The sequence below is a fragment of the Dryobates pubescens genome, chromosome 7 (genome assembly GCF_014839835.1).
Source record: "Dryobates pubescens isolate bDryPub1 chromosome 7, bDryPub1.pri, whole genome shotgun sequence".
Taxonomy (NCBI): domain Eukaryota; kingdom Metazoa; phylum Chordata; class Aves; order Piciformes; family Picidae; genus Dryobates; species Dryobates pubescens.
In genome coordinates this window covers 4440309-4465325 of record NC_071618.1, presented here as the reverse complement: position 1 = coordinate 4465325, position 25017 = coordinate 4440309, and the positions used below count along the sequence as shown (strand labels likewise).

General features: G+C 41.6%; 1 protein-coding gene across 5 annotated transcripts in view; it reads right to left on the bottom strand.

The window, feature by feature from the left end:
• Positions 1–24347, bottom strand: part of NCK2 (NCK adaptor protein 2) — a 98202-nt gene extending 73855 nt beyond the window's left edge. For 2 of the 5 annotated variants that reach the window (XM_054163080.1, XM_054163084.1), the window contains exon 1: positions 24073–24347. The gene's annotated coding sequence lies outside the window, so the exon portion shown is untranslated. Of the gene's footprint in view, positions 1–21944; positions 22037–23362; positions 23479–24072 lie in introns of those variants that run through there. The other 3 variants (XM_054163081.1, XM_054163082.1, XM_054163083.1) reach the window with 3 other exon arrangements.
• Between the last annotated feature and the right edge of the window lie 670 nt (positions 24348–25017).

Below are 25017 nucleotides of genomic sequence, written 5' to 3'. Positions count from 1 at the left end.
CCGCACCTCGAGTCCTGTGTCCAGTTCTGGGCCCCTCAGTTTAGGAAGGATGTTGACTTGCTGGAACGAGTCCAGAGAAGGGCAACAAAGTTGGTGAGGGGTTTGGAACACAGCCCTGTGAGGAGAGACTGAGAGAGCTGGGGTTGCTTAGCCTGGAGAAGAGGAGACTCAGGGGTGACCTTATTACTCTCTACAACTACCGGAAGGGAGGTTGTAGGCAGACAGATGATGGTCTCTTCTCCCAGGCAGCCAGTACCAGAACAAGAGGACACAGTCTCAGGCTATGCCAGGGGAGGTTTAGGTTGGATGTGAGGAAGAAGTTCTATACAGAGAGAGTTGATTGCCCATTGGAATGGGCTGCCTGGGGAAGTGGTAAGAGTTGCCATCATTGGAGGTTTTGAGGAGGAGACTTGATGGGGTGCTTGGTGCCATGGGTTAGTTGTTTGGGTGGTGTTGGATTGGTTGATGGGTTGGACGCGATGATCTTGAAGGTCTCTTCCAACCTGGTTTATTCTATTCTAATTGCAAGCAGTACCAATGAAGACCAGCTACCATCTTCACCTGCTCGGGCCATTCAATTTCAAAATCATTTTGAGAGGCATGCACAGAGATCCCTTTGCAAGCCAAAAGATTTGAATATTGTCAGTAAATGCAAATCAGTAACACACTGCATTTTTCTGTTATAACCTGGAATAGTACACACAATAATTCTAACTAAACTTGTTGAGAACTTACTGTATTTTCTTGCAATGAAAAAATACAGTTTAATTTAAACAGCTTCCAATTGAAGCAGGCCATCGGTAAGGCTGTAAGAAACATTTTGGGAAAGCCAAGAACAAAACTCTTCAGCTTTCCTTGTCACTTTTTTTTTTTTAAATTATTTGAAGACTGTATACAAGGAATCCATTTGTTGCCAGTCCCTTATTACAAGGGATTTAATTTTTTTGGATTTGCTCTCTAGAACATAGTGAGTACAGTACCATGAATCCTCCTTTGTGTCACACAGGCACTGCAAATCCAATTACTACTCTATTAGGTCTCATTTAAATCCCATACGGTGTGACAATAAACTGAAGGAAATGAGCATCAGCACATTTTTCAGCCATCTTTACAAGATGACTTAGATGGCAATCAGCTTGGAAAAAGCACTCAGTTACAGGAAAGATAGCTCCAAATTTTCTCCTTCTCTGCCAGGAATTTCAGGGAGACTTGGGAAACGCCACTTGCTCTCACCCTCCCTTGAAGAAGTCAGTTTGCCATCATTATTCCATGCATCTCAAATGCCTGAGCCTTCTGCTTGTGGCATAAGTCTGTCCTGCTGTTCAATGCCTGAAACCTGCAGACCTTACTGATCCACCGATCAGTGAATACATTTACTCCAAAGGTATCATGGCTTCTTTATTTCTGAGAAAAATTGCTGGGTAAGGAGTCCTTTGACAGAGTAACATCAGGCTGGGAAGCAGGGAGTTGAGAGTAAAACAAAACCTCACCAATCTGAAGGGTACTGAAGAGACGCTGGCATTTTTCAGTAAGCTCTTTTCCTGTCTGGATTAAAAAAAAATAATCCTGCCATTGCTAAATATTGCAAAGCAAATTTGCACAGCTTTCAGAAGCTCTGAATACTTCAGCACAAGTTAATTTATGGATATATTGTAATCACATGCCCCTCTACCAGATCACAGCATTTCCCAAGCACGTCTCACTACCCAGCAACTGCTGTTTACACACGTCCAGGCCTACCCTTTCTTTTGGGAATGCAAAGGCTAAAAAACCCAACAAACAAAAACCTCCTCATTTGTAGTAAGTAATTGCCACAGTCAAAGCTCTCTCTGAAGGACATGCAGAGCCTCGTTTAATAGCTGTTTCTTAATAGATGATGTGACTAAATCATCTTCCTTGCACAGGCTAGAAATCAAAATGTCATGCTGACATTTTAGTATGATCTGTCATTAAAAAACAAAAGCCAGCAAAACACATGCTTGCTTTCAAACACGCTCACCAGACAGTTTGTTGCTAGGACAGAAAGGTTCAAAGTTTCAAAACCAGACTTAAGCATTTCTGTCATTCTTTAAGATAATTTCAGTTATAATTTTATTAACTTTTGCCCTTCACATGCATACCACCAATACTCAGTAAAACCATGAGAAAAAGTAAATTCCAGTTTGAGGAAGTGAGGATGCTGATCATGGAAGGAGGGAAGGTAGTTAAGCCAAGTCAAGGTTTGTGCTCCAATTCTGCAACTAGAATGGGAGGATCTGGGGCAGAGGTTTCTCTGTGCAGAGGAAATTATAAATACAGCAATACTATAGTTTTTTCTCCCCATTTTGATAGAAAAGGAATCAAAAGGCAGAGGTATTTTTCCATGCATATCACTCAATCACATGGTCTTTTCTCGTGTATTTCCATGGGGGTTTCTGCCTTCCATTTTACCTGTTTTTCTTCAGTTTGTGTCCTTCCCATTTATCTTCAGCTTCTATCTAAAATGAGGCGGCCACATTAAGGAACAACAAAAGCCAGATCGCAGACCCTGAATTAACTTTGCCTTCAACTTTGAGCAGTGTAACAGATCATAAGGAACTTAAGCTTTGTGTACAAAAACATGAAGACACCAGTTGCACGACCCAAATGTCTTTGCCTGAAAATGAAGCTAAATGTACAATCTCTTAGTTTTTAAAGCCAATAAAGAACTGCAAACACTACACTGCAAAATTAAATAATTTTGAAAGTTCTGGTTTATTTTCAAGCAGGTGGAATTATTTCCCCTCCTTTCTATAAGATTTTAATTATATTTGCTTTCATTGTATTTTACCATTCCTTTCAGTAAGCTATGTTGGCAAATACTCATCCTATGTAAGAACTTACCTTCCAAGGAAGTTATGGCTCAAGCTGCAAAAGAGCACAAACAGTCTATGCGCTCCAGAACACAAAGCCTATTGCCATGAAACTTAAGTAACAGTCTCAGCAACTGTCAATTTCTACAGCATACATTCATTGTTTTCTGTGAAATATCTGTGATATCACTGATTTAAGTGGAAGGGTGCTATAACTGATGGCACAAGTGTTCTCTTCTTGACAAATATAAAGTAACAGTTCCCAGTAAAAATCAAGGATTTTCAAAAACTAGACCCTAAATACAGACTATGAACATAGCAAATGCTTAAATTATAGCTACTGTACTTTTAGAAGCACTAGGTACACCTTTAGAAAGCAGTATCACAGTAACTAAGGTTGGAAGAGACCCCAAGGATCATCAAGTCCAACCTGTCCCAACAGACCTCACAACTAGACCATGGCACCAAGTGCCACGTCCAATCTCCCCTTGAACACCTCCAGGGACGGCGACTCCACCACCTCCCTTGGCAGCCCATTCCAATGACGAACGACTCGCTCAGTGAAGAACTTTTTCCTCACCTCGAGTCTAAACCTCCCCTGACACAACTTGAGACTGTGTCCCCTTGTTCTGGTGCTAGTTGCCTGGGAGAAGAGACCAACCCCCTCCTGTCTACAACCACCTTTCAGGTAGTTGTAGAGGGCAATGAGGTCGCCTCTGATCCTTCTCTTCTCCAGGCTAAACAATCCCAGCTCCCTCAGCCTCTCCTCATAGGGCTTGTGCTCAAGGCCTCTCCCCAGCCTTGTTGCCCTTCTCTGGACACGTTCAAGTGTCTCGATGTCCTTCCTAAACTGAGGGGCCCAGAACTGGACACAGTATTTTTCACAGTGAAACAAGCTTCAAGTTTTTAGTACATGTGACATATGTTAGTGAAAAAGGGAGGGGGGGGAACAAAATAAAACAGAATAAACCACAGTCCAGAAACAGACATCCAGTGTGAATAGGGTTCAAAATTCCGGCAATGGTTCAACAGTCAGAAATAAACATCCCCCAGTGAAGCAATACCAAGGTATTAAAAGCATGATACATCATCTAATACTGGGTTTGCCCCCTTATGGGGTTTATTGTTAATTCACTCCTTTGGGGGAAAAAAAAACCCAAACAAATGGCTATTCTCACATTACATTTTACTAACTTGGAGTAACTTTACATGTGCAGTGTACCTGAGTTCAACTACAATTACCTTCCCCTTACTTCTGATGCAGGCATTAATGATCAGGGTCAACCAATATTTAGCACTGAAAAATATACATGGAACAAAGTAACTCAGGCCTACTTATTTTTATTACAGACAGATTATTATCTCACTTTTTGAGATGCAAAAGAAACAGAGGATGGGGGGGAGCAGCCCTCCAGAGTGCGTAATTACCAAAATCCCCTAACATGGGCTTCTATGTCTATTACTAATGAGTACAGAGAAAGACAGTGCTGCACTTAAACTGTAACACTGCATGTTACACACTTTGCATAACTGATATTTCAGAAGCTGGGTGGCTTCACCACAAAAACACGACTCTTTTCTGCACAGTACAACCTGATGGGAGCTTCAAATGAGTACAATGGGTCTAAGAGCCAAACACAAAGCTGTTACAGAGAGAAAACACTTCCTATTTGAGTAAAGCTTGAGCTTCTTGAAGGATCACCTTAAAGGACAGCTGTACAGTTTCTTTTTCAGCCTGTTAATACACCCACAGGCAAAATATTTTTTTTCTGTCCTGTCAGTGCTCTCCCCCAGAGCTAGCTGAGAGGCAGAAGGACTGCCTAGACCTGATACTTAAAGAGGAGATACACTGGCAAGCAGAAGAGTACATATTCTACAGTATCACAGTATAACCAAGGTTGGAAGAGACCCCAAGGATCATCAAGTCCAACCTGTCCCAACAGACCTCATGACTAGACCATGGCACCAAGTGCCATGTCCAATCTCCTCTTGAACACCTCCAGGGATGGTGACTCCACCACCTCCCTGGGCAGCACATTCCAATGACGAACGACTCGCTCAGTGAAGAACTTTTTCCTCACCTCGAGTCTAAACCTCCCCTGGCACAGCTTGAGACTGTGTCCCCTTGTTCTGGTGCTGGTTGCCTGGGAGAAGAGACCAACCCCTTCCTGTCTACAACCACCTTTCAGGTAGTTGTAGAGGGCAATGAGGTCACCCCTGAGCCTTCTCTTCTCCAGGCTAAACAATCCCAGCTCCCTCAGCCTCTCCTCACAGGGCTGTGCTCAAGGCCTCTCCCCAGCCTTGTTGCCCTTCTCTGGACATGTTCAAGTGTCTCGATGTCCTTCTTAAACTGAGGGGCCCAGAACTGGACACAGTACTTAAGGTGTGGCCTAACCAATGCAGAGTCCAGGGGCACAATGACCTCCCTGCTCCTGCTGGCCACACTATTCCTAATACAGGCCAGGATGCCATTGGCCCTCTTGGCCACCTGGGCACACTGCTGGCTCATGTTTAGGCGGCTGTCAATCAGCACCCCCAGGTCCCTCTCTGTTTGGCAGCTCTCAGCCACTCTGACCCCAGTCTGTAGCTCTGCATGGGGTTGCTGTGGCCAAAGTGCAGCATACACCAGCTTTAGAAAGTTCTTGGCATGTGTTACTCTGGCAAATTCATAATGTCAAATTAAAGAATGAACCACCAGACTAATAAATACATGTCCACAAACTCTGAAGGCATCTGGTGCACCTCTACAACAGCTTTACTGAATAATGGAAAGAGACTGAGATCCTCAAAAATGCCGTAATTCTCAACAGGGCAGGATTTCCCCACCACTCACAAGACTGACTCACGCTAATTACCACCAAATGTTACAAATCAAACCTTAACAAAAAAACATTCCAAAACAAAATTAAAAAAAAAAAAACACAAAACCAAAAACACCAAAAACTACACACATCTATGATTTCAAAGAAAACTTGCAGAACTAAAATATGTGTAAACAATGGCCTGAGGGCAGCACAAGTTCTGCTTCAGATCTACAGAGCTTCTCCAGATAGTACTGACTTACACGCTGAAGTGCAAATCTAAGAGGGTTCCTAGACCAGGCTATTCAATACTGCCATTACCTGCAATATCTAGATTAAAGCTTGGATGGGCATACAACCACAACTTAATTTAACTGCAGACAGATCTGCCAAACTCCTCACACGTGCCTTCAAAAATCAGTTTTGATAGCAGACATACTCTTTTAGTAAGCGGTTGTTAGAGACTCCACGCCTTGCACACAATACAGAGCGGGATATGCTGCTGTGGTAACTCACGTGAGAAAGTCAGTGCGAAAGTGGAAGAAGAAACAGGACAAGAGCAGCTCAAAAGTTAAGAGGAACAACACTGAATGATATGCTGAGATCTTACAGAATTAGCTATTCCTTGCACAGACAGGGAATAAAAAAATACACACAGAAGAGCTATGTAGAGTTCAGTTTTCTTAATTAAGTATTCAGAACAATTTGACAGGAAATAAGGGTTGGCTGCTAATAGCCTAGGTGCAAGCATCCTTTTTGATACACCAAAATTTCAGAGATAATGTTACACAAAAAGGTTCATCATAGAAGGATTCTTCCAATACCTATGTTCATTCTGTGATTTTTTGAAGTTTGTTTCCAAAGTTTCTTTAACGATGTGAATATATCCAGCATTTCTAAAGAAAGCAGAAGTAGTTTTTAAATGAATATATGAGAGGCCCAACAGATCCATGATGTAGTAATACTCCTCTTACATTTCTCAAATTTCCATCTCTTTAGAAACTGCTTTTGAAATAGTGTATTGCCATTCTGACACAGAACACTGAACTTAAAGCATGCTTTGCGTGCAACACAGGTAGATAAAAACCCTAAAATGTCTTTTACTTTACTCCAAACCAAAAAAACCTAGAAGTTAATTTCAGTAATGTAAAATTCTTGATCACCAAGGATCAGTACTGGGCCCCATGCTCTTTAACATCTTTATTGATGATCTGGACGAGGACATCGAGTCCATCATCAGTAAATTTGCTGACAACACCAAGCTGGGGGCAGGAGTTGATCTGCTGGAGGGTAGAGAGGCTCTGCAGAGGGACCTCGACAGGCTGGACAGATGGGCAGAGTCCAACGGCATGAGATTGAACACATCCAAGTGCTGGGTTCTGCACATTGGCCACAGCAACCCCATGCAGAGCTACAGGCTGGGGTCAGAGTGGCTGGAGAGCAGTCAGGCAGAGAGGGACCTGGGGGTGCTGGTCAATGGTAGACTGAACATGATGCTGCAGTGTGCCCAGGCAGCTAAGAGGGCCAATGGCATCCTGGCCTGCATCAGGAACAGTGTGGCCAGCAGGAGCAGGGAGGTCATTCTGCCCCTGTACACTGCACTGGTTAGGCCGCACCTCGAGTACTGTGTCCAGTTCTGGGCCCCTCAGTTTAGGAAGGATGTTGACTTGCTGGAACGAGTCCAGAGAAGAGCAACAAAGTTGGTGAGGGGTTTGGAACACAAGCCCTATACAGAAAGAGTGATTGCCCATTGGAACGGGCTGCCTGGGGAGGTGGTGGAGTCGCCATCACTGGAGGTTTTCAGGAGAAGACTTGATGGGGTGCTTGGTGCCGTGGGTTAGTTGTTTGGGTGGTGTTGGATTGGTTGATGGGTTGGATGCGATGATCTTGAAGGTCTCTTCCAACCTGGTTTATTCTATGTATTCTATGTAATGCTAACATACTGTGCTACCCAACTTCAAGTGCAAACAATATCATCTTATTTTTAGTTTTTATTTATTTATAATCCAGAATTCTTTAAGTGAGTTGCATTCATGAACTGAGATTTTGTATATTGAAGTTTAAATTCTACAAAGAATTTCTTCTTCTCAAAAGATCACTTGAAGGAGGATTTCTCACACACAAATTTGAAAAACAAACAAGCAAAAGGCCATTCAAGGGAGAAAAAAATATGATGTAGCCTTCACTTCCTTGGAATCGCCCTGATTTTTCAAACATTTACCCATCCTCCCCTACACAAGACCAGGCTTTTCATTATCAGGAACACCCCCACCTTGTATTCAATCATGCTCCCGACCACAACTTCTAACTGGGGTGCAACACCCTGTGCCCCAGTGCAGGAACACACCCACCCGATCCCAAACACAGCTCCTGACCCTCCTTCCCTCTACTGCTACCAAGAACCACAGCTTACTGCTTCTTGACTCTCACATGAAAATCTATCCACATCAAACTGGATTTATGAACCTAGGCCTAATGAATTGGTATTTCCCAGGAGGAAGGAGAACATTTTTCCATAGCCTTTCCAGAAGGCTGTGTGACTAAGAACATCATGATAGTTGGTAATTATAAACACATGGTAAGCTGCTGCTTTACATCACTGAATACCATCCCTTTGCCATCGCATTTTTATTGCAAATGAAGCACACAAGACATGCTTTCATTCAAGGTCAGAAACAGCAATTAACTGGCACACTGCAAGTTGAACTGAACCACAGAGATGATCTAAAATGGAGGAAGCTCAATCTTATCAAAAGCCTTGGGGTTTCATACAAATCAAAAAGTGTAAGGGCTGTGGGTTGGAAGCAATTATGAACAATTACTATATCAAGGTACAACACTTTTAAGAAAAGTTAGGGGAAAGGATTTAGTACAGCAGCATGATTTCCTTGGTGAACTCTAACTCTCTCTTACTGCTGCAGGAAGATAGAATTCATTTCAAGAAATTCTACCAGCTAAGCACCTACTGTGGCAATAAATGAATCAATCAAATTATCTGAGATAAGGGGCTTTCCCCCCCACCTCTTTCTATATAAGGAAATTTTCAAAATCCATTGTCTTATTCTGAAGAAAATTCATAGAAGTTTACATGAAAGCAACTAATCTTAGTAAGGAATTACCTCCTTAGTTTGCCCTTTGCAAGGTGATGTTTTTTCCTAATCAAAACCTGACATAAATTCCCCAAATAACTTTTCTGAATTTACAAAGTTTTCAGGGAGTCTCCAGGATTAAAAATAACCTTGGTACAAGTATCTCCAGTAATGCTTTCTCAGCTCTTGCTAACCAACAAAAGCTTAAGAAATCTACTCGTGAAATACAATCAATGCAGACCCTTTTAAGATGACACAGCATATATAAAAATAACAGTTCAACAATATGCAAGAATTAAGTTCAGACATTAAAAGCTGACAACCACAAAAAGGGTTGGAAATGAAGGACTGAAAGTGGCAACAGAGTTGCCAGTAGCAAAAGGACGCTTCGCATCTCCCAGAATTAAACACAGTGGTAGGTAAACTGACAGTCCTGCTGAAATTTGAGCATATTTCAAAACATAAATTACATCTACACCTTGCTGCATTAGGACTGTGGCTCAGAAATAAGCATACAATCCCTCCAGCAGAATTTACTTCAAAGCTTTCCCCTTCCTCTGTCTACAGAGCTCAGCAATAGATAAAATTGAGAATGTGGTTTTCATTCATTTCTTCCAGGCACACATGCACCTCAGAGTGGCTTGAAATCTGGTGAGCCATATGGCAGTGCATTTGTCATTTCCAGAAATATGTTGAGTATGGGTTCCAGAGATATAAAGCCCCAATCAAAAAGGAAAAAAAAAATAAAAAAAATATATATATATAAATTGAAGCCAACAGATTCTGCTCAAACACCACCAAGTTTATACTATGTGCAACTGGAAAGCCTGGGCTTTGATCAGGCTTCAAAGAACCTCTCCATTTGCCCCTGAAAATAAATCTAATGCTTTAGCTTGTGGAGGCTCATTTCTCTACTCTTTTGCAACTCTGTAAAGTTATTTACAATTGCCTTAAGTGAGACTGAAGTAGAAATAATACATCAACAGCAATACTAGAATTATAAAAACATGTTGCATTTGGAGCACAAAATAAATTATTGACAAGCTGCAAAACAGTGGAGAATCAGGAGCAAGAGCTGTATGGCTATTTCCGTGTGAACCAACTGAAGAAGAAATAGTCACCTCTTCCCATTCCTGTATACAAAGTTTAACAGCGCCCATTGTGAAGGAACATTAAAGAAAAAAAAAACAAAAAGGAAAAAAGCCCCAAAACAACAACAGAGCAATTGCCAAACATTTTTTTTTTAAATTGAAGAAATAAAGCTCTCCTGCTGGCTGAAATAATCAGTCTCCAAACTCTGCAAATTAAATGAGATTTTACAAAAACCTGGCAGGGCTGAGCTAAACACCGTGCTGTTGCCAAGGTCCTGTGCTGTAGGTAGAAAACAACTACGTCAACAATGAAATCATCTTTCTACCACAATTTCTGTTTTTTAAGGACATCTACTTCCCACTATTTGCAATACGTGATAAAATGATCCTTTTTCTAAGAAAGAAAACACAAATTAGCAAGCAGCAACCCAAATTACATTACTGGAACAACTTTCCTTCTTGTTCTTTTTCCTTCCAAGGCTGGAATCACAGATCACGGTATTTGCTGAGACAGGAACAGCAAAAGGGAAACAGAATCATCCACCAGCACACTCAAGTTTTGCCTTCCTTTCTTTTCTCCTCATGTTGCTTTTCAACACCAAGTCATCTTTACACACATTTTCACCCCAAGGATGAAAATTAACAGGGACTAATAACAAAAATCGCTTTGGGGGAGGGTAGGCTGTTTTGAAACACAGAAATAAAGAAACATCTCACTCCAGAGAGCTAGATCCTAGAGTTTCTGAAGAACTGTGTACACATTCCACAGCAAAATCTGGTTTTGAGACAGCGTATGTATACAATTTATTCAGAATGGTGAGGTGACTGGAATGACTGCAGAAAAGTACAGGTGATTCTGTAATCAGAGTCCAATCCAGACCCACCGCAAAGTTTCTATGTACAAGGAAAAAAATCACGAGCATTTCCACCCTAATTGCAAGAGAACACTTTCAAGCACCTAAAAAAAAATAATAAAATAAAAACATAACTAAAATGATGGCAGCAGCAACTGGGATATCTAACATAGTACAGACATTGGTCCACTATACTAATCAATGATGTTCATCCACAACCAGAATCCATTCAGCTGCTCAGCGTTTCAGCCATCCACAGACAAGACTACTGCATATCTGCCACCCGCGTCTCCTCCTCCTAATGATGACAGTGTAGCTGCTCACTGCTGCTAGAGGCAGTAAGCTTTGAGAAATCCAGGGCTTTCTCCCCAGGCGTAACAAGCACAGAGCTGCCAGCCACTGGTGTTGCCATCTAGGGAAGCTATTCCTAGAAAAGCAACAAAAATGTGTGGGCTGAGCTGGAAAGGCAATGTAGAAACTAAAGTAAGCACAAGACTTCTCTGTAATAAAAGAGGTGAAGAAAATCCCCATGTCTGCTAAGACTTAGTTTGATGAGCAGAAGTCTCTGCTCTAGCCAGTATCAGGGCTTTTCAGGTATGCTAAGCTTGCAACAGATGCTTTCATAGGCTATCACAAAATTTTACTGTGCCCAGCAGACATAGTATATTAAATTTCCTGAATATTTTAATATATATTACAAAGCAGAATAAAACTCAACAACAATAATAAAAATATCTGTGCTTTACAAAACTTTCTATATGCTTTGCAGGTTGCATACAAACCACCTACTGATGCTATCAGAACAATTCAAGAAGAATCCAGGTCTGTGTTTGACAGGTCCAGACTTACTGCAAAGTTAAATCCCACATGGGAAGGCTAAACAAGAGAATGACATCAGCATGATATATAGAGGTGTTCCTGGATAATACGGAAGAAATTTCGTCTTTAATTATTCTGACAATAAAATCATTTTGAAATTCACTTTTTACCATATGCTTAATTGTAGGTCTAGAAAACAGGAAAGTTGTCAGCTATTGAAGTTGTATACTCTCTATCATCCTCCCACTGCTATCACTACACTGGCAACAAACTATCCTAGACAGACAACAGTATCTAGAATAGCAGTTCTCCGGCTGTCACAACCAAAATGCTAAAAAGACAGAACTGATTCTCAACTGTGCATACACTTCTTGTAATTACAGTTTTCTTCTTCACATATGTGCTTTTCTTGCCAAAGTCCCAAGTCTAAGCCTCATAAAAAGTTGACTAAACGTATTCCTAAACGGTGTGAGTATCATAACTAAGGTGATTAAATATTTGCAAGGGTTCATCTGGTGGCTTTGAAGTGGAGCAGAAGACCAAACAAGACTTCTGTAGGCGGTAGCATACTCCTTGGGGACCTATCAATAAAATGGTAACAATCCCTTAGCTGAAGCAAAGCCAAAAGATTCAAGATGGGAAATTAAGCTATAAACAGTAAGAATGTAAAAGTTTACTTACTGCACCCAGGGTTAGCAAGCTATTACAACACCAAGGTACATGCCAGAAAAGCTATTTTCCATTCTTACTTACAAATGTAGCCTTCAAGGTGTTCTATGCACTTTTTCAAGGTCTTGCTGCATATTTTAATTGTATACTTAAATATCTTCCTGCATTCCAAGACAATTCTTATTAGTTTTCTTTGATGCTTTTTTCCCTTGGATGTTTTCCAGATGAAGCTCTAAATTGAAGTTCAGCAGAAAAACGATCAGAGCACTACATTTCAATAACAGAAGCACTGAAAATGTGGCCTTCAGTGTATTAAACTCATTGCTGGAAGCTACATATGAAAATATATTACCCACCTCAGAAAACCCTCGATTGTTATAATGTGGTCATTTCACACACCAGTGATCAATCTCGACCAAGCACATTCTCCAAGTCCTCACATAACGATAAAAAATTAGACATACCAGAAAAAAATTAAAGCCCTTCCTTCATGAACAAGTTTATTCATCAAGTGATTTCATATAAAAATCACTTTTCTACTGCTTCTTGGTATGACGCTAAACAAGCTGAAGATATATAAGTTGTTGATTACAAGGGTCAATGACTCAGCAATCTGCATTATGTCCACTTTGCAGTAAAAGCTGGTAGGCACAAAAAAAAAATGTACTTCAAACAACAATCTCAGAAGCCTGTCCAAGTGAAATTTCTTTTGAGAAAGCTACAGGCACATTCAGTACTACTAGCCATACATCATGAATCACTTGTCTAACTCTCCTTAAACTCAGAACTTCTATTCTTCAATTCCTTTTCCTACCCTTAGAAATTTAAAAGTTTCAGATTGGTGTTACATGTAAAAACCTCAGAACCGGCAACTGTCACAGATTATATTACATACATATCTACAAGCTGAAAAACCCCAGGCTACATTTCAGCACTGAAGAACAGAGACTTTTCATAACAGCAATGCTCTGGAGAAATATTACTAAAAAGAGAATATCCAGCTATTGGAAAACAGAAAAACTTAAGACTTCTGCTGTTCCCCAGCTCCCTATCACACTGAGATGCAGTACTGGACCTCATCACACATTTCTAGCTATGGCATCTCTCCAACTCCCACAATGAAGAGCAGGCAAGCAGGAGGAAGATGCTGCATAGGGAAGGAAAGTACAGTGTTCTTTTTATACAATTAATTTCAGTCCAAAGCTAGTTCACACTGGTAAATTCTACCTCAATTTTGACCACATTGCTATTCATAAATTCAGTTCAGATTTAACAAGTCATTCCCAAACACCACGTTGCTGGCACATATATGTACATAGAAAATGAAAATACAATATTCAACATAATAACCTGTACAGCACAATGTACTTACAGCCTGAGCAGATAAAGGTAGCAGACAACCTCATTTCTAGAACTGCTGTGTACATGCTTAGAATAGAGAGCAAACAAAACAAAACCAAAAATATCTTTTTTCAAATCCTATTCACAGATATTAATTTAATGAAAAGACTCTTTCAACATGAAGAATACATGTGTAATAGCCTCCAAGGCAACTTTAACAGCAGATTGTTAGACAAGGGGCTTTGTAACACAGCAGCTGGAAGCTATTTGGCTACCTGATAGCCTTTAAATCACTTGGAAAAAGTAAATGAATTAGAAAACGTGTATTTCTAAGGCCAAAATGATCAGTGTCTCTCTAGCACTGTACAGGCAGCAGAAGGGAGATGAGGGTTAAGAAGGTGGATTCAGATGCTTTGGAAGAGGGATTAGAAAGGGGATGCATCATCCAAGGAATCATACAATGATTGTTGTTACATAGCAGCTGCAGGAACATATAGCCTTCTCCACAGGACGGTTACACACATTCCTTTTAGCCTTCTATAAATTTACAGTATTTTAAAATAATTGCACTGAAAACTATACAAAAACAATGAAAAACATTCACTCAACTTTTCTCAATGTCAAAATGCTTCCTTTTGTTTACTGAAAGCCATTTGACTAAAACATGAGGGACCCCACCTCAATACCCAAATACAACACTAGAACATATTCAAGAAAGTTTAAAGCAATTATATAGAAATGTTGTATGAGACTCTGGATGGTCTGTTCCCACTTCAGAAACTTCATCACCTGTATTTTTGGATATAATTTTTATCTGCAAGGTCTCAGATGAATCTTGATCAATTTATTCCTAAATGAGTGGAATCACAGGATATACTCTTTTTTTAGTTTTATCTAGTATCTTTCTCTTTTATCTTCTGAAATATTTCTGCCATATTTATAGATTACAGAAAACTCAACAACATTCACAATCAAGGCTATTCCCAATCCTTACTATGTACAAAACATTGCAAAATGGAGAAGACTAATATAGCCATGAAGCAGAGATGATCACTGTTTAGGTAACACCAACAATCAAGGTATACACCAAGTAAATTAAAAGCCTATCTAGAATGAAGATCAAGTGCTTCTAGACTTCACAAAAGAAAATGGTATCTCCCTACGAAAATCTAAAGGTCCATCTGCACAACCACCAAACTATGAATTATACTGATAACAGGTCCAAGGGTTCTTTCTTACTGGGTTTTGATTGTTGTTGGTTTTCTTGGGGTTATCTTATATCTAGTAGGCACCACAATTTTAGAAGGATGGTGTCAGCAATTTAAACAACTTGTTGAAATCTGGCTGCTTAATACAAGCCATGCCATCTTACAAGCTGGACACATCCCATATGTTCAAAAAACTGGTCCCAGAAAAGTGGGCCACAAGTGAGAGCCAAGGGCTGTGCTAGTCAAGCTGGCAGCAGGCAAGCAGGACCAACCAGCAACATGACAGAGAGCAGTCACAGTTCTCTACTTCCAGAACTGCCTAGGTAGACACAGCACAGGCTTAACTGCAGGTAGGATGGTTCTGCTTGAGAGTTGGGGCTTGAAAGGCAACACCTTGCTGTGACATGGGGTGACCAGTGGACACAACTGACGCTGTTCTACACTGCATTTGATTTTCTTTGAGGTGCTCCCCATTCATGAGCCCTATCCTGCACTTTTACCAACACCTCCCTGCAGCTGCAGGCCACAGGAGACCTGTGGGACATGCAGACCTTCCCACATTGCTCATCCTTCTTTGCCAAACACATTTGGTTCACACGCTGAAAAACAATTTCTAAATGGCCAAATACACCTAGAATTCTTTACACAATCAAAAAGAAAAAGGCTTTATGATCACAAGCTAGTTGATGATTATCTTGCTGGTCTAAGGTCTATATATAAATATTCCTCCAAGGTTCTCCTGTAACTAAAGCAACTTGATAATAGAGCAACAGGTGCTCTGCGTCAATCATCAGAAAAATTACCTCCACCTTGACTCACATGCATTCATGATTCACAGACATCGGGCTCAGCATTGCTATCTTTTAAGAATGATACATTTAAAATTTTACCAGCTGCTGAGCAAGCACAGTATAATCTTACTGAATACCAAGCTGCTTCTAATGCTCTGTGCATTTAGTAATGGTATGTATACCATTGCTGCAGAAGAGTTAAGGCAATGCCCATTAATTTGGATTGTAGTACAGCATCTTCTTTTATCCACGTTACTTAAAATTATCTCAAAGGAATCCAAATGACCAACTACTTAACTACTAAAATTATCCATCTGGAAAGAAGGAAAAAATAAAAATCAAACAAAACAGATAAATCACAAGGACAAGCTGAAGAGACTTTTACCTTGAAAAACTGAAACCAATTCTAGTTGCACCACAAAACAATGTATTACAGTTAAAAGATAGGCGGGGAAGAGTTGTAAAAGTTATTTCAGTGATCTTCAAACCTCAAATCCTCCAAAACAAACATTACAAACCTCAATGCATTTAAGGGCTTTTCTTGCATCACTTTTTCCCACCCCCCAAAACTTTCATAGTTTGATTTTCTGTTTTAAACTCTAGGTTTCCATATTTTAAAATTAAACACCAAACTAAATCATTCCTTGTCTTCCCCATGAGAAACCAACTTCCTTTTTCCAGCACCTTAAGCAGGCATTTCACCAAACACTGCTTGACCCACTCTCATTCTTCAACATCCCATTATTATCTAAACACCATTGAACTACTAGCAGTTACACCAACTTTATGGGACTGCTGATAGAGTAATGTAATACATAACGTATAGGTGTAAAGTCTGTCTGTAAAAACAAGCTGGCTATGCGACACTGCAGACAAAAGTTCAACCTGCAACTTAATAAACGTGTCATGACAAGTTAAAGAATGCACAACTAAAAGAGAGTTGACCTACAATGCGATTGCAGTTCTTGTCTTAGAAAGACATACTCATGTCTCGGCTTCATGTTTTGTAAATAAGAGACATTCATTCCAACAGGACCACCAGAGGTACTAAGCACATGCTTGCATCTTCATAGGGCCACAGAGGGAGAAGTTAGGATATAAAAAAAAAACCAAAAAAGAACAAACATTTTGGCAAAGCCAAGATGATGATACGTCTTCCTGATGTTCCAGAGACCAAAAGGAATGTCTGAACAAAATAAACATCCCAGATTTCCCTTCAGCAAAATCAGAACAGATCCTAAAGGAATACAACTATCAGTATTACAAGACAGGACTAACAGCAGCAGACACACATTGCCACAGTAACAACAACACACAAACTCTAATAGTTTTCTGTCATAGGAGGTCTATAACATTTCAGTTTATTACAATCCCCCATGCATCTCTTAAGAGCCTCAGAGCTCATAAAAATGATGTGTCATATACTGATACTTGTGCTAAACACAAGCTTGATTATTACACCTGTTTAAACCAAATGCAATCCACACAGTCCTTACTGAGATAGCTGATTAAATTTCTAATATTCATGAACTAGAATTTTAATATCGAATGTTCCAAATGATTCAAGCCTTCTGATGTAACAGAATATAAGTCATTTGGTGTCAAGTGGAAGGCAGATCCTTTCTTACAGCATTAATTATTTGGGATATTAGCATTAATTTCTTTCTTTATTTGAATTAAATGGAATTCAAAACAGTGTGAATTTATGAATAGTCCACAATACAATTATTTCTGTATTATCCCTGCAGCACTAGCAGAAAGACTGCCTGAAGTCCTGAAAATCTAAAGGAAAGAAATTGATCACCAAATTTTTCTTTTAATCCTTCTTGTGGAAGCTTATACTCCAAACATCCTACACTTTTTTGATGTAAAAACCACACAACTTTATACCTATAACCACCACCTACATATTTTTTTAATTCAAAATGCAATGATTAGAGGAAAACACATTTAGGCGAGAGACCCCCCAGCAAATTCTTTTCTGGACTAGAGTAAAACCATTCTTAATTAAAATCACAGCAGGGACTTTTACAAAATTTCTACACTTGCTGTTAAAAAGCTAGGTCTTCACTTACATTCCCAAAGTTGCTACATCCACAGGATTTCAAGGAATTCTGTTAAGAACCACCAGCAGCAAAATGATACCAATTTTTAATTCACTTACATTACAGGTATAGCCAGACAGAATTGCTAACAAAAATAATGCACAACTCCAAATTAGTAAATATGTACAGCAACACTCATGTAAAAACTGCTGTTTGCAGATCACCTGAGACTGATTTACCTGATCGCTAGATACTGAAGGATCAGCATAACATTCCCATACAAAACTCACACACAGAGAAAAAACACCAACAGCTCAGCATGTAGAGGGTTTTCTCCTGCTTTTTAAGACTTCTGAAGTCTGGTTAAACCAGAAACAGCTGTCCAACTGAAATTGCAACTCTACAAACAACCAACCACCACATCTAAATATAAGCCAAACAAACCATCTGTGTCACTGCCCCTGTTTGCAGCCCATCTACACAGGTGTCAGCTCCTGTTCTGCACTCCACAGAAGAACTAGCATGGCGTATTTGTAACATCACTGACTGTTAACACTAACACAAAATGAAAAAAAAATCAGTGAATGAAGTGCCCACTTCTGACCTAGAAAAATGCTTAACACTTGGCTTTCTGTTTTGTAGATGTTTTACTATCTACCATCTAAAACAAAAAGAAAAGCCATATCCAAAACATACACATCTTTAAAATGATTGGATGAAATCCAACTACCTTTCTTTTTCTTCTACTAATCTCACAAACAAACTTTCAATCTAAAATTACCAATTAAATTTCTAACAAACACTGAATCCAGAACAGTGCAATACCCCAAAAGGCACTTGTTTCTCCACCTGACCTCAAAACCAAGAGAAACCTTACAAATAAGTTTTGCTAAGCCAGGTGGCAGCGTGCATTTGCAGCAGCCCAAGTTTCCTATGGTGAAACCCAGAATACTTGACATGTCATCATTCAAGATCTGTCAAATCTGATAACACTCTGTGTGTGTCTGGAGGGAAACCATCCATTCAGGCAGATGAACGTGTGATTTGTTGTCATGACAGCTATCAAAATTCAGCCCAAGAACACACCATACAGCCACATATCTCTCTTTCTGCATTGAAAGGCTGAAAAATACTTTCCTTGTTGTCATCTGAAACATCATTAGGATGTCAACCAAGAAGTCAACTCCCTTGAAATGGCAGTAGCCCAGGATGGCACTGGGAGCCAAGTCTGACACACAATGGATGTGGGAGAAAACAAGTGTGACGAATACACTGCTATTGTAAGAACAGGAAGGAAAAATATTTGCAGCCATGCTATGCTAAGGGTGTTCCTATTGCATTGAAACCAAGAGCTCAGTCCAATCGAGCTTGGGATTCCTCTCCTCTGATATTGGTGCCAGGGTTTTCTAGACAGGAGGCTTAATTTATTGCTGTTTCTTGAAATGTTTTATTAGTCCAGAATGCCCTAAAGAAACTCAGAGCAATACATCAATTTAACTCTTCACATGTTGAGTAAGTTTTAACATGATTTAGTGCTCTTCTCATCTAAACCTGTGAAGGGACTACTCATTAACTGCTTTAAATATATAGCAAACTATAAACTTAATTGGTAAATAAAAAGATTATTTCAGCCAACTTATATATGACAAGTTAGAAAACCCCAATATATTTAACTTCTTATTTGTATATGTAATGAACATCACCATTCTCATTTTGAAGGAAAGGTTCTAAAAGTATATAATGACTTTAAAAAAATACTACAAAAAATACTACAAAAGATACAGTTAAATCAGACGAGAAATGGGCTAACTACTTTTGAACTACTTTTAATTTTCTTTGAAATAAAGCTTTTTACTTTTAAAGGCTGCACTGCTAGCAGAATCCAGATTCTCATGTATAGAAAGCAGCTGCTTTTGCTAATCCTCCTTCCATTCTACTGCAAGGTCTGATCATATTTGCATGGAGCTGATCCAGTGTAACCTGTAAGGAAACACATCCAAGAGACATCACTCAGCTAAAAGCAGCTACTCACACTATAAGAGGATATGACCTAGTTCACCTCTGTCAGGAAGAGCATCTGCAGCCTCCAGCCTCTCACTAAACTTCAGCATTCATTTTGACATACATGTCACTTCTCCCTGTTAAGGCCCTCAGAATTATTCTGATGATTCCTAGACCTCAGAAAGCTAAAATCTGCCTCTCTACCAAAGAAGCAACACTCCAGAGGTTTGTGCATTTACTTTTGCTAACTGATCCTCTTCTGGCAAAACAGCATAACAAACATTATCCACATCACTTTCAACCTAATGAAGTGACAGAGGAAGAAAGAACCCCGCCTATCAAAATAGCACAACCTGCTGAAACATGATGGTAACAAGTTACCATCTACCTACCTCTTTATTGTTTGAATTTTTTAAAAAAATTACACTTATATTTGATTTTTTTGAAAAAAAACAAAAAAACAGAGAGAACATATCAAATATATCCATTTTGTCTAACAATGTTTCAGATCCACTCTGTGGTATCTCTCACTACCCATTTTCTCACCTATTTCTACAGTTGTGTGCACTCTTCAGACAGTAAAAAGAGTTGAGGAAAACTGAATCAAGTTTCTTCAGCCTAGATTAAAAGCACACCTGTATTGCATTTTACTTTACATCTGTCATGACTGTAACAGAAAAGAAACATTTTTGAGAAACTGGGTATCTACCAAGAGTCCAAACACATTCACCCCACAGAATAATTAGTATTAGTTACATATCATCTTATCAACACTTGCTAAGGAGATCAGGACAAAGAAGCCTATAGAGGGGAAAAAGCCTCTAAGCCACAAAATTTGTTTCTATGACTTTGAACAATTCCTGGCTATACCAGCATGCCTGAGTTTCCACTCTAACAGACTTTTTCTTAGCACAAGTATTTCTAAAATTTTACTGACACCAGGTTACAGTCTATGGATGTAGTAACTTAAATGCAAGGGCTTGCTATTCTCTAATCAAGATTTATTCCTCTGCACCTGAATTCTTAAAATTTACAGTACTCTATTAAAGCTTAAAAATATATACTGCCAGACCAGCTCGCTGCACACAAAGTTGTTTATGCTGGGTTTAAAACATGAACTCACTTCATTAACAGTGGGGAAAATTTATTCATTGTGTCAAATATATTTAATGGAAAATAAAAATACATATTTCATATTTCAATGCCCTTCCCATTTACTCATTTCAATAGCATTTATGAAACAGTTAAGAATCTTATGATGGGAAAAAAAGATTACTCCAAGAAAAAAAAAAAAAACAAAACACAACTTAACACTTGAAAGAATTACTTTACCCACTGCTGAACAGAAAACGGTTTAATTGGGCAGAACACCAACAACTATGTTATTATGAGGAAACTAATGGGTGTAATTGAATCTGCAAGAAAAATTCAAGTGGAACTACCTAAAACAGAAATGAGCTTAGGATTCCTGGGCTGACAATCATAAATTTGCAATGCAAAAGAAACAGAAAAGTCATTTCTCAGAAAGTGTATGTCATCGGGATCTCATATAGTACATTTTTCAAAAGACTGAACTATGGTGCATGGGTTAAAAGAATAGCACAAGACTCACTTCTGCAGTGTAGAAAGAAGAAACAATGCTATTTCCCACATTAACAAACACCACCCTGGTTCTCTCTGAAGGTCTTCCACTCCGGGAACTAATAATTATTCCTGACTTTCAGCTTGTGGAAACTATTGTTCTGCAACATTTCTGTATACCTATTAAATACAAGTATAAACTGTATCGCCTTTAAATTTATTATTTCACTAGAAGTAGAAAGCAGCTTTCCTGCAGAGTGCCTCAACTCTCTGCCTTTTCAACATGCCAGATGACCTACTTCATGGGAGCAGGGTGTCCAGTGACAAGCACCTAGCACCTTACCCAGGGTCTGCTGAAACTAACTGAAACACAGCAGCAACTGGTTTCATAGTTTTCGGCTATCTAAAACCCCCTTCGAATATCTGTAATTCCCCAGTAGTAATCCCTCTTCCTTAAAACGTAGAGCTAGCGTTGGAGGGGAATACCCATGGATTAGTAAGCATCAGTCCCCTTTTTCAAACAGGAAATATTTTCTAGAACATACGCTTCAGATTCAAAGATGCCCTGGTTTTGATTTCAAACCTGCAGCAAGTAAATTGATACAGCACCTGTCTCCATGAGTCTGGGGCAGCTTTTATGCTTAAGGAGCATGAAAAACACACATACTCCGGGTAGTTTTGCTGCTGCTCAAAACTCCAACAAGCAAACAAAACTATCTGAGAATCCCTTTTTGAGTTACTGCTGAGGAAAACCATAAGCAATGACAAGAAGCAACACCAAGTATCAAAAACAAAGACTGGAAAAGCAGCAGATGCCACTGACCTTGTCCCTCTTCTTCAGCTGACAGCAGATGCAAGGTGACACATAAGAAAGCTAATGCCTTTCCTTACTCTATCACACAGCTAGCCAGGAAACTACAAAAGAAAAAAAGAAGGGGAGATAGGAAATTCCTCTTTCCACAGCAGTAACAAGCCAAGGGCTGAAGTTTTCCATTTGTCGTATGTTCAGTAGCAAGGATGTAACAAAAAGGATCATCCAGACAAAGAAGGACTAACTCTGCTATTGGTTTAGGAATATTCACATTTTTATAACATGTATCATTATATCACAGCAATTGGAAATGACATCTTGTAGAAACCAAAGGCAAATACAACAGCTAATGTTGCAATGACAGAACAATGGCAATGAGAGCTAACATCATAAAGAGTTTGTATCTGTTTCATGGCCTATATAGAAATATTTGCTAATTACAGTCTTAATCTTCCTGGTACAGGTGCCTTCTATCGCTGCTTTTATTCACTGTTCCCAAAAGTGACTTCTGTCAAAGTCTCAAGAAGCAAGTCAAAGTTAAAAAAGACAAAGCAATCTGTTTAACTGTTTAAACTAACTTGGTTCAGACAGAGGATTTCACTTTCTGGAGTTGTGAAATTAGTATTTCTAAGAAGGAACAACATTATTTTACTTCAGAAGTTATAGTCCTAAAAATGAGAACACAATACCCTTAACATCATCTGTGTGTTGCTGACTGCTTCAGATTCCTAAAAAGCAGTGGCAAAACAAGTACTTTCAAACAGAAATACTTCATAAGCTTCTATCCAGTGAGCTTTCAAATGCCTCCATATTAAGTTACCAGTCTGAACTCCCGATGATACAAACCACGCATGGTTAGGCCATGAAAATTTGTTTTTACAAAGGCCGCTACTGCATTTCATGAAAGAGAAGTCTAGTTCTCCTACGTTGAGCTGCTAAAACAGTAGCAGTATGCTCCTCAGAAACAAATATTGCTTCACAACCAAGGGGCAGAAACGGTTCAGCTAAGGAACGCTTCAAATTCTTCCCGAGGTTCAGTCAGCATTCAAGTTTTAAAGCAACAAAAGAAAAGACAGTTCTGAGTCAAATCCTACATGGAATTCACCAAACAACCCTGATGCATGCAGAGCGCCACATACACTGCAAAAAAAATCAACTGTGGGAGATGTTAACGTAGGAACTAGCGTACAGAGCCGCTCACAGCCAGCCAGTCGCAGGTCAGACCTGAATTACAAACCTGAATAACAACCCGACAACTTTATCTGACGCGGGCCACGGTGCCCAGCCTGCCAGCAAGGGCTACCTGTTAGTGTGGGCACGTTTTTAATTAGAAGTGGAAAGGAAAAGACTTACAAGCTTAAGTAATTTTCCTCCCAAAACACAGCGCGATTCACTTTACTGAACAGTCAGCACAGAAGGTACAATTTTACCTTGTCCTTTTTCAGCTTTTACGCCCATTTACTGGCACATTGCACCGCACTCCTTGAGAAAATCCCTGGCTTCAAGCTCCCAGAAAGTCGAAAGTCGGAAACAGAAAGAAAGAAAAGGGACCAGGAGACCGTACCAACAGCCACAGGCCGGTGTGACCGCCCTCCGGTCGCTCCCGCCCGGGAAACTTTCCGGTTGCGCCGAGCTCGGGCCGGGAGGCGCTGCCCGCCTTCCCCTGCCGCCGGGCCCGCGGGCTGCCCCCGCGCCCGCCAGATACGCCGCCTCCATTGGCCCGCCGGGCTGGGCCGGGTCGAGCGTGGAACCCCGCGGGAGGCTAATGGGGCGGGAGGAAAGGGTTGTCCCAGCCATCCGCTACCCCCCGGCAGAACAGCGGGTGGCACAAAGCAGCGGCTGTCACACACACACAAGCAGCAACTAGAGGATGAGGAGGAGCCGCCCCCGACCCCCCGCCGCAGCTGGACGTGGCATACAAACACCTCCCTCCGCTCCAGCCCCTCCGAGCCGCCTCCGGCAGGTACCGGCCCACCCCCCTAGGGCGGCGACGGGGCCTCCGCTGCCCAGGTGACACCCACCCCTCCCCCCGCTCCCCGTGGCCCTTCCCCCCTGTCGCCCCCCGCGGCCGCCACAAGTTTACGGCGGACCCCGGCTTCCGCCCCGGCCTCATCTCCGTCCCGCCCGCGGCCGCGCTTACCTCCGGCCGGCCGGCGGGGAGGCTCCCAGACCAGGCGGGCTCCGCTTCTTTGTCTCCTCAGCGGCGGCGCCCGCTCGCTCCCCCCTCTGCTTCCCTCTGCCCTTCCCCGGGCGGATGCGAGCCGTGTCCTCCTAGAGGGACCGGCTAAGCTCCCCGTCCTTCCCTTTTCTCCTCCGCTTCGCGCCGGGCACGTCCAAGGCCCCGGCTCGCAGAAGCAGCGGCGGCGGCTCCGCTCCTTGCCTGCTCTCAGCCTGCTGCGCCCGGCAGCGGCCCCTCCCCCGCCTAACCGCCCGCCCCCCCGACACAGGCACAGCCCCCGCCCCCGCCCTGCCCTTCCTGTCGATGCCGCTGCCGGGATCGCGCGGGAGGAGCTCTCCAGACTGCCCTTCGTCCGCTGGGAGGGCTATCGTTCCCCCCCTCCTCAGCACAGGAAGGCTGGGCCGGGACGGGACGAGCAGGGTCGGGTGGGAGGCTACCGCTTCTCTGAGCCGCTGGGGCTGCAGGCCGGGAGTGGATGAGGGCAGCGCAAAGGGATTCCTGCCTGCGGGGAGCGCCCTGACATACTAGCACCATCCGTCCCCCAGGAGACCCGGCATTCCCAGTAAAGCTCCCGCGCTGGGACCGGAAGCACCCGGGAGAAGTACTGCCGAGTGTTTAAAGAAACTAGGATGGAGGGGCGCGCACTTCAGGGACAAGCCGGGGGAAAAAATCGGGGAGGAGGCGCGCCGCGGACCGCCCCGGCGGTGCGACGGATCGAGCCGGGTACACGGAATCGCCGTCGCCGCCGGGGAACTTCCACCCATGGCATCGGGGCGCCTCCGCTGCCCATTGGCCGTGGGCCGTGACGTCAGGTCGGGGCGCGCGGGGCGCCCGCGGTGCCAGCCCCAACCTCAGCCCCAGCCCCGGCAGCAGCGGGCGGGAGGGGCTGTACCCGCCCCAGTCACA